The sequence below is a fragment of the Ictidomys tridecemlineatus genome, chromosome 6 (genome assembly GCF_052094955.1).
Source record: "Ictidomys tridecemlineatus isolate mIctTri1 chromosome 6, mIctTri1.hap1, whole genome shotgun sequence".
NCBI lineage: Eukaryota > Metazoa > Chordata > Mammalia > Rodentia > Sciuridae > Ictidomys > Ictidomys tridecemlineatus.
Window position 1 is genome coordinate 59,002,245 of NC_135482.1, and position 11,521 is coordinate 59,013,765.

The 11,521-nt window shown below is 31.7% G+C and overlaps 1 pseudogene; it reads right to left on the bottom strand.

The window, feature by feature from the left end:
* Positions 1–7,651: 7,651 nt before the first annotated feature.
* On the bottom strand, positions 7,652–9,945 carry LOC144378362 (olfactory receptor 6C76-like; annotated as a pseudogene).
* Positions 9,946–11,521: the final 1,576 nt, after the last annotated feature.

Genomic DNA, 11,521 nt, shown 5'->3' on the forward strand with positions numbered 1-11,521 from the left:
TCTTACATTATACACAAAAATGAACTGGAAAAAGTCTAAAGAGTAAACATAAGATCTAAGACAACACACACACACACACACACACACACACACACACACACACACAAACACACATCTGAGACATTAAAACTCCTAAGAAGAAATATATGTGGAAAGCTTCATGACATTGATCTTGGCAATGACACCAAAAGCTCAGGTGAAAAACCCAAAAATAGACAAGTGGCAGCATATCAAATTGAGAACCTTCTACACAGAAAAAAAAAAAAACAGAATGAAAAGGCATTCCATAGAATGGGAAAAAATTATAAAATATAAACATTGTAAGGGATTAATATCCAAAATTAAAGGAACTCCATAGAATTCACAGAAAAAATAACTAATGCAATTTCAAAAAAATGGGAAAAAGACCTGAATTGTTATTTTCCCAAAGATGAGTTACAAATGTATAAGGTTATCAACATCACTAATTATCAGAGAAGTGCAAGTTAAAACCACAGTGAAGCATCACATCTCTTATGATGGCTATTAAATAAATAAAAGTAAAAACAACAATCCTCCAAACTAAAAGTAACAAATGTTGGCCAGAAGAGAAAAAATTGAGACTCATGTACACTGTTGATGGGGATGTAAAATGGCACCTCCAAAACAGAAAACAGTACAATTGTTCCTCAAAACAATCACAAATAGAACTACCACATGATATGGAAATCGAAAAATTCATTTTATATGTATCCAAAAGAATTGAAACCAGGATCTTCCAGAGATTTTCAAATAATTATGTATACTACATCATTATTCACCATATCAAGGATATGAAAGCAATCTTTTAAATATCTATCTACAGATTAGTGGACAAAGAAAACGTGTTATATACATATACATTAGTATATTATTCAGCCCTAATTAATAATGAGATTTTGCCATATGCAACATATGGCATGTGTAAGGCCCGGGTTCGATCCTCAGCACCATATACAAACAAAGATGTCGTGTCCGCCGAAAACTAAAAAAATAAATATTAAAAAATTCTCTCTCTCTCTCTCTCTCTCTCTCTCTCTCTCTCTCTCTCTCTCTCTCTCTCTCAAAACAAACAAACGGCAACAACAAAAAAAATCATTGCTGGGATAGGGGTGTGGCTCAGTGGTAGAGCACCTGCCTCAAACATGTGAGGCACTGGTTCAATACTCAGCACCACATAAAAAAAATAAATAAATGAAAACATTGTGTCCATCTATACCTAAAACAAAACAAAACAAAAAACATATTTCTGACATCATAGAGTCCCTGATGGGATGGGGACATGGCCTCAAATGCTCAGAGAAGATCCTGCAACCAGACCTAGACAAAGTATCTAAGAAGTTCTGCTGCTTAAGGTCTGAGAAAGAGTTGGTTACTTGAGGAGAAATTTGGTATTCTGGGCAGTGGTAGAAGCTCTAACTGCAGTCCCAAGTAGTCAATTCATGTTAAGCCCCAATGTAGGAAATTTCAGTAGTATTTCAAAGTTGTCATTGAGTAAAAGTGTCACTAATACTAACTTATTATTTAGAAATAAAAGTATGAGCTGTGGATTTGGAGGTGGCACTAGAAAAATGGACGCTTTGGAACTACAGGTAAAGATTTTGAAACCAGAGATCATGCTTTTATGGAGTTTGAAAAAGCTATTGGAAAGAAAAAAAAGGAGACAGGAAAGGGAAAAAAGAAAGGAAGGAAAAAGGGATAGAGAGGAAGAAAGAGAGAGAAAGACATGGGGGTGAGAAAGCAGGAAAGAAAAAAAGTTGGAATTTTTTCAGTATTTTGGGGAAATACAGAGAAATAAAGGTGATAAAGGTGTATATTTTGCTTGTGAATCAACTGAAAATCGTTTCTAATCAAGAGAGGGCTCATTTCATGAATAAGAATCAAGGAGCAATATTTACGGAAAAGAGGTGAGCTACATGGTATATGAAATAAAATTGTTGAGATGATTAATAGTAAAGGATTATTCTAGGTTGTATGATCCAAGACCAAGTACTTGGCATCTTGTTTGCCAGATTTTCTTTAAAAAGAACAAAGTCCTGACCTTAGGTATTAGGAAACCTGAAATACATTTTACTTGGCTCTCAATAAGTATTGTTTAAAGAAAGATGGGCTGTATTTTTTTATTACTTTGTTCACTTTCCAGTTATAAAACTTGGTTTTGTAAATATTCTTTCTTAAACAAACTAATTTTATTTGCTTTTTACCTGCCTCCAAACAGACACAGGGGATTCTTTTTGGAGAGCATAATTAAACTGGCTCTGTAGAGCATGGTGCTGATAAGAGTACCCTAAATAAAAGCTGAATAATTTTAATTAGGCACTTTCAGAAATTATGTTTTTTTCCCCAACATTAAGTAACAGAAAAATGAACAATGCTTTTGCTAGCAACAACAGGGAAGAAATGACAGTATTAACTTACTGTGGACTTCATATTGTTAATATTACTTTCTTTCAACCTGAAACAAATGTCTGCTAAAATAATATATCCTACTTCATGGGAACATGTAAAAAAGCAGAAAATAAAGTAGAGACCATAGAATATTATGCTAGTTATCATTTGGTTGCTCTGACCAAAATACCCAATAACAAAAATTAGAGGGTAGAATATTTATTTTGGATGACTGTTTCATAAGTTCAGACCATGGTTGGTTGATTTAATTGCAGTGGGTCTGAGGTGATATGGAGCATCAAGGTAGGGGGTGTGATGGGAAAGAGCTGCTGACCTCATGGCAAACATGAAGGAGATCTCTCTCTCTCTCTCTCTCTCTGAACTGAGGACAAAATATAAACTCCAATGTCATGCCTCCATTGACCTACTTTCTTCAACCACACCCCTCCCACTTATATAGTAAGCACCTAGTAAATACATTAAAATTAAGATGGCCTAATTTATTCATTACTCTCATAAACTAGTCATCTTTACCACTGAATATTTCTTTATTAATTAAGGAGCTTTTGGAGGATACCCCATATCCAAACCATAATACATACTAACTGTTCCATTTAGATTCTTACTTGTTGACAGGAAGAATATTGTGTATGTATTTTAGGCAAGATAAAGTTAGTAGATGATGACATCAACAAGATACAATGAAAATTGAGGGTAAAATATAAACATAAAACTCATGAAATACGTATCTGAAAAACTTCTCATATATTGTTTATTTCTATACTCCATGTTTGTGTAAATAATGTGAAATGCAATTTACCATCATATGTATCTAAAAAGAACAATTAAAAAATATTGTTCCTTTCACATTAGAAACCAAGTTTATTTCTATACTCCATGTTTGTGTAAATAATGTGAAATGCAATCTAGCATCATATGTATCTAAAAAGAACAATTAAAAAATATTGTTCCTTTCACATTAGAAACCAAGTAAGCAACATAAAAAAATAGTTCATGACCTACTTTCCTTTTCTGTGTGTGATTTTTCTATTGGACAATTTCAGGCCTGGTCCAATGTTTCAGCTATGGAATTCTTTGAATACAGTATGCTTTATATGTACTCTGAATTTGAATTGTTTTTGTCCTTAGAATTGTGTTCTATCTATCTGGATGTGCTATGACAGATGAATCTATGGAACCTGGGGAGAAATATTGGTGAATTAGGTTGATTGTCGTTTTTTAAGAGAATGTTCAATTAAGGACAGAATTTTTCTAACCAAAAAAAAAAATTGAAAAATTTATCTTTCCCCTTTCTTGTGTTTTTTAATTTGTTCTTTTTAGCTATACATAACATTAGGATGCATTTTGGCATATAGGAAAGCATGGAATACAATTTGCTCTAATTCAATCCCCACTATTTCCCCTTTTCCTCTTCGCTTCCCTCCCTTATTCTATTTCCTCTACTGATTTGTCGACCATTTATTTATAGATTTTCTTTTAAATTATTGTCTTGTGGATATACATAATGGTGAGATTCACTCTGGTACATTCACATATGTATATAGGAAAGATACGTCAGATTTGTTCAACTGTTATTTGCATAACCTGTTCTTCCTCTCTCTCCCTCAATTCCCTTCTTCTACTTGATTGATCTTTATTCTATTGAGATGGAAGCCCTTCTTTACTTTTTTTTTCTTTTGTCTTTTTGTTTTGGCCTGGCTTCCACCTATCAGAGAAAACATTGGACCTTTGACTTTCTGAGTCTGGCTTATTTCACTTAGCATGATTGTCTCCAGTTAGCTCCCACTTCAGCAAATGTCATTATTTCTTTTTTCTTAATAGCTGAGTAATACTCTATTGTGTTTGTTTGCTACATTTTCTTTACCCATTCATCTGTTGAAGGACACCCAGGTTGTTTCTACAGCTTGTCTATTGTTAATTGTGGTGCTATAAGCAATCATTTGGCTGCATTTTAACATAACACTAATTTAGATTAGTTTTTTAATATACAATAACTTCTGTAGCATTATACAGGGCAGAAATATAAAAGGTAGAAAGATAGGCATATGAGAGAGAAAAAGAAAAAAATAAAGAAAAGTGGAAAGAAATAATATACTTCAAGTTAAATAGAAGAAAATTATGGATGGGTTGGGATTTTAAATTTTATTTTAAATTTTTTATTAGTTGCTCATGACAATACAATGATCTTGACATATCATACATTTGTTTCAAATAGGGTATGAATTCTCATTTTTCCAAGTGTACAGGTTGCAGAATCACATTGGTTATATGGCCACGTATATACATACAGCAATACTAGTGAAGTTAGCCAATCCCTAAAAAACAAATGTGGAATGTCTTCTCTGATATAAGGGGGGTGACCCAAAGTAGAGTTGGGTTGGGATTTGATGTAGTAGTAGATAATGTTACAGGGAGACTAGGAGTAAGAGGAGCAAGTATAAACCAGAGGTGGGAAAACACAGACTGATTCCAATCAATGGTTTAAATGTTTAGAAGAAATACATTGAAACGTGTTGAGGGTACAGTGTCACCTATTAGTGTAATGACTAACAATCCAGATAAAGAATAATATGTATTGATATATATGATTAAGTTAATGTTAGTGTTATTTATAATAAACATGGCAAAGTGAAGAAAATTCTCATTGAATCTTGGTTTGGATTTTATTAGGATTTGGAATCTTTAGAAGATGTCCATCATTCTTGGCTTTGGACTCCTCCAGAGAAGCTGTAACTGGAGCCAGTCCCTAAGTTGCTGTGGATCTCCCACCAACTCATTTTGGTTTGTCAGCTCAGGTGCCTGTGACTGCCTGAGATGTCTCTGCCATGTTGTGTCTGTTGATCATTTTTATTGTGTATAGAAGTTCAGGATGCTGGACTCTGGACCAGGGCTGTGATTGCCAAGAACCACCTTGTACTTGCTCTCCTCTTCAGGATCATTTTTAAGGTTGTAAAAGGCCTGGTGGCTGTATACAAGCACAGGTCCCATGGTTGTAGATTCTGTGTGGTTCAAAAGCATTTCCCCTGGCTGTCACAGATCATGAAAGCAATCCTTTAAATATCTATCTATAGATTAGTGGACAAAGAAAACGTGTTATATACATACACATTAGTATATTATTCAGCCCTAATTAATAATGAGATTTTGCCATATGCAATATACATGAACGTGGAAGACTACTAAGATAAAAGTCAGTCAGTCAATGCCAAATAATGCCTTGGCTCCACATACTGAACATAATCAAACTCAGAAGCAGAAAGTAATGAATTTTTTAGGTTTGCTGTATTGGGGAAATCAGCAAGTGCTTTTCAATGAGTATAAAGTTTCAATTATGGAGGATGTATATGTTCTAGAGATCTAATACATATTAGTGTGTCTATATTAAGTATAATGTATTTTGAACTTAAAATTTTGGGAAGAGAGTAAAGGTTGATGTTATGTTCTTACTAAATTAAAAACAAAAAGACTGCGGAGAAGGGAAGAAATTTTGAGAGGTGATGGATATGTTTAATACCTTGAGTTCTTAAATGTGGTGATGATTTTATGGATGTAAATATATCAAAAAAATTAAAAAAAATCAGATTTTGTGCCTTACATGGTACACTTTCTTTATATGAATCCTAGATCAATAACTGGTAAAATATATTTAAAAATAAAAAAAAGTAACTAGTTATTTTTTTAAAGTGAGTGAATTGAGAACTGCTGGGAATATGCTACTTATTATGTGACAGATGATTATCTGATTATTAGGAAAAGGAAACAAAATATGAACCATGCAGTTATGATATATTAAAAGCAGGAAAAAAGTAAGTTCATAATAATAATAATTCATGGCAAACATGAAGTACTTTTTTCTAGCCCCTAAGCTAAGCGGAATTTTCCTAGATTTTATAAATTTTCCTTATATTTTTAAAGTCTTAAATCTTTTTTCTTAATCAATTTTTAACTTTTAATTTTGGCAAACAATATTACCTCACATAAATCAATGTGCAAACTTTACGAAAATTAGAGTGGAACAAGTAATAAAAGAGAAAAAATAATATTAGCTAGTATACAACATGGATATAGATTTCTAAATCATGTCCTAAGTAAGAAAAATTCCTCAGAAAGTGTCATTCCTAATCCCACATTTGCTTGTTTTTTTAGAAATGTTTTATAAAAATATAGTTTTGATATTGCCTTTTCCTTAAGTAATAATTGTAATTAGAAAAGTTCTAATCCCATGAAATTGGTCTTTTTATTTGTTTGTTTGTTTGCATCAGAGATTGAACCCACATGGGCTTAACCACTGAGCCAAATCCCCAGCCTTTTTAAATTTTATATTTTGGCTGATTCTTGGCTTTGAACTTCTGATAGTACAGTCCCAGCCTCCTGAGCCACTGGAAATATAGGTGTGCATGACTATACCCAACATGAAATTGTTTTTAAACTCACAGTTATATTAATTTTTCTTGTGAAAGCCAGCATAAATAATTCAGGTAATAATAAATATAATACATTTATTTAGGAGCCAAAGCTAGCAATAATATTAAATCTATTTCTGATTTGCTATCATGATCATGAATATTACTCAATTTTTAAATCTCATAGATTTTAAGTAAGTTGTGAAATAATTTTCAAATATTTAGTACAAAAATTAATCCTCCTTTCCACCTTCTTTAACCTATATTGTTTATATATTATTTCTTACTGTAACCTACATGTCTGTTTACCCTATTTAAAAAGAAAAAAAAACAACAGTAATCATTTAAAACATAGTATTTTAGATCTCTAGAACATTCAAAAGACAAAATGAGGGTATACACATACACATACAGACACATTTACATGTACACACATTTGTAAGAACATATATATGTATACATATGTTTGTATAAACACATATATGAATTACTAACTCAAGAAACACAATGTCTTATTCTGTTCAAATATATGTGCAGTGATTATCATTAGCATGTATATACTTGAAGTATATAAATTCATATATAAAGTGAGTTTAGAACTATTTTTAAAGTGTATCATACAAAAATGCATAAAATCATTCCACAATAATTTTTGTGTGTGAGTTCATAAAAGACTTGATGTATAAGTACATTAAATTAATCCCAAATAGCATGAAAAAGTTGTTTTTCTTAGAATAGATAAGAAAGCAGAAACTAACTAATCAGCAATGGTTTTGACTTTATAATGAAAATCATGCACCTGAATTAGTTGTAAGTCATGTTCAGATTGATGATTTTGAGGAAAATATCTTCCTCACAACGTCTTTAATTGCTTGTTTCACCTGCTGGTTCCTTAGAGTGTAAATAAATGGATTCAGCATAGGAGCCACAGAGGTGTTGAGCATAGCCACCCCTTTTCTAAAAGCAACTCCTTCCTTTGCTGATGTTTTCACATACATGAAGATGCAGCTTCCATATGAGATGGAGACAACAATCATGTGTGAGGAACAGGTTGAGAAGGCCTTTGTTCTTTGTTGAGATGAGGGAATTCTTAGAATTGTTCTGAGGATGTAAGCATAGGAGAGAATTATTAGTGTCAATGTGGTCAGGAGAGTGAACAAAGCTAAAACAAAATCCAAGAGCTCTAGAGTACTGGTGTCTGTGCAAGAGATTTGCAGCAAAGGAGCAGAGTCACAGGTGAAGTGGTCAATGACATTGGAATCACAGAAATCTAACTGCAAGCCCATGGTCAGTGGTGGAAAAACAACCAAGAAACCAGCCAGCCAAGAGATGATGATGAGCTGGTAACAGATCTTGTTACTCATGATGGTAGTGTAATGCAGAGGCTTGCAGATAGCCACATAGTGATCATAGGACATAGAGGCCAGGAGGAAAAACTCTGTGGAGCCCAGAATGAGAAAGAAAAATAGTTGAGCTGCACAAGCATTGTAGGAAATCGACTTGTCCCCAGTTAAGATGCTGATCAAAAACCTAGGGTTACAGACAGAAGTAAATGAAATTTCTAGGAAGGAGAAATTTCTGAGGAAGAAATACATGGGAGTCTTCAGGTGGGAATCCAGCAGGGTAAGGGTGATGATAGTTAGATTTCCAGTAACACTCAGCACAAAGGTGAGAAATAAAAAGAAGAAAATATATATATATTTATATATATATATAAATCAGAGATATATAAATAAGTACACCAGATCAGACATTATGAAATAAATAAAATAGAATAAATAGAAGTTGAACATAGATAAAATAATTTAAAATTACTTGCCTCTTTTCAAATATTGATGGCAAAACATAAGTGTTGAATACAAAATAATATTCTCAATTTGCTTAAATCAAAAGTCATGTAACTGTTCAAAATATGTTTTTTTCTCTCCTTCCATAAAATTACAAGGTCCCTCACAAAGTCTTTGATGCTTCATTTTGAAACACCCAGTCAAATATTTTATTTTTAGCTTTTAATCATCATTTAATACTTGGAGGCCTGACATATTCCATCCACTACCTTAGGATCATATCTTTACATCAAATTTCTGCCATTATAAATGATAAAAATTCTACAGTTAGTTTTGATATTTCTCAGAGGGCCAAATCTATTATTTTCCCCTAGGAATAAAGTAAAAATAGCACCTTCAGTGTACTTTGGTTTACATAATTTCAGAAAAAAAATGAGGCAAATAAATGCTTAATTACTTTTGCAGTAAATAATAGGGCCCTAATTGATCTGTGTACTTGATCCATTTTAGCAATCATATTTTAATTGTGTGACTATGGTACCTATGTCTCAGGAGAAGCCTGATGAAATTATCCAGCAAAAAGTTAACTGAGTATTTGGGGAAAGGTGAATCCCAAGAAAAATAAACAAATATCTTCTGATGTTCACTTTCATAAGTTGCAAATATTATCCTTAAGGTTGAGGGAAATCAGTTTAAAATATAAAAAATAAAAAAAGTGAGAGGTCTATTAAGAAAAAAGTCCTGAAAAAAAATAATCTATGGAACACTTTCAAAAAATTACTGGAGGTTATTGAGATATATTATAGCAGCTGAAATTTACATAGAGTATTGTTCCTTTCATTAGTTAAGCTAAATTATAAGTGTTCATCTAAAATTGGGAGTAACTTTTACATTTAATATTATTTCCAAGAAGATCAACATAGTATTGTGTGCATCTTATATGCAGAACTAAGAAAGAGTGAGGCAGAAATGATATTTGAACAAACACTGAGAAACTTCCCAATTTTATTGAAAGATATATGTCCACAAACCAAAGAAGCTAAAGAGACTTCAAGTAGGATAAGCTCAAAAATAATTATATGAAGCCACATTATAAATTAATTTATTGAAAGACAAAAACAAAAAAAAAACATTTTTGGAGCAGCAGAGGAATTCAAAGCAATCCTTGCTGAGCCTCACACCTAATTTCTCACTAAAAACCATGAAGGCAGTAGGCCTTCTTTTCTCCATACCCTTACCAACACTTGTTATCTCTTTGTTCATGTCTTACTCATACAGTAATTTAAGCAAAGTATAATGTAATATCTTACTGTGGTTTTTAACTGCATTTCCATGATGTTTGGTGATGATGAGAAACTTTTGGCCATTTGTATGTATTATTTGAAAAATAATGTGTATTTAAGTCTTTGTTCTTAAAAAAAATGAGTTTTTCTTTTCTTTTGTTTTCTATTATGTTGTAGGAGTTTCTTAATATTTTGAATATTAGCCCCTTTTCAGCTATATGGTTTGTAAATAATTTTTCTTCTATTATCCACATTGCTATTTCATACTACTGATTATATATTTTGCTGTTTATAAACTATAGCTTAATATAGTATCATTTGTTTTTGTTTTTATAGATATATTTTTGGTATCATATAAAAAAAATTAACAAGACCAAGGTTAAGGAGACTTTTCTTTGTTTTCTTCTGGGAGTTTTAGGGTTTCAGATCTTATGTTTACATCCTTAATCCATTTCAAAATTTATATAAGGTGTATAAATAAAGATACAATTTTATTCTTTTGCATGTATATATTTAGTTTTTCCCTTTATTAAGAAGATTTTGTCTCATTGTATATAATTTGTGATCTTATCCAAGATTAGTTGACCATATTTGTGGGGGTTTTTTTCTCTATTTTGTTTGATTCTTCTATGTGTCTTTTTAAATTCCAGCACCATACTCTTTTGATTGCTGTTGTTCCATAATATAGTCCTAAATTAAGTGATACCTAATTTTCTTCCTTCTCTTTGATTGGCTGACTATTTGTGTATTGGGGGTCCCATACCTATTTGAGAATTTTTAAATTGTCTATATTAAAAAATGTCATTATTAATAGAATTAAATCTATAGTTCAATTGGATAGTATAGACATTTTACCAGTCTGAATTCTTCTAATGGAAAAGAACAAAAAATTTTCCATCTGTTTGCAACTGCAATTGTTTTCATGAATATCCATAGTTTTTTGTAATTTTTTTAGTTGTTAATAGACTTTTATTTAATTTATTTATATATTGTGCTGAGAATTAAACCTAGTGCCTCACACATGCCAGGCAAGTTTGTTACCACTGAACCACAAGCCCAGCCCTCCCAGAGTTTTATGAGATGTAAAAACTTATCTGGGAAGTATTCATAGCAATCATAAGGGAAAGAAATGAATATTTGTCTTCTCATTCTGAATATTTGCAAAGTTTGCTTCACTTTTTTAAAGTTTTAGCATTGCCTAACTGTATCTGTAGCCAAAAAAATCTCTGAACCAATTCATGCATGGGGTGGAGTGGCATTTTTTTAGGTCATTTACATGAATATTAACTTCACCTTTGAGTAAAATTTCAATTGCTCATTTAATAAGTATTTTCTTTAAGATTTTGATATATACTGAGTGTCATAACTGTGTTTTTTTTTTAGTTTCCATTGATGATTCATGGCATATAGTATACATTTTGAGGTATTTTAAGTATATTTCTCATCTAGTCCATTTAAAAGATAACATCACACATTATATCTCAAAGTTTCTTTATAATTCGATATCTTTGTACTTTTTTGTACTAATGTCTTCTTAATACTATTGACTCATTATATTAAGATTTATATGTGTTAATGTCTTATGGAGACTTTGATATATCATGAAGGGAATAATTTTTCC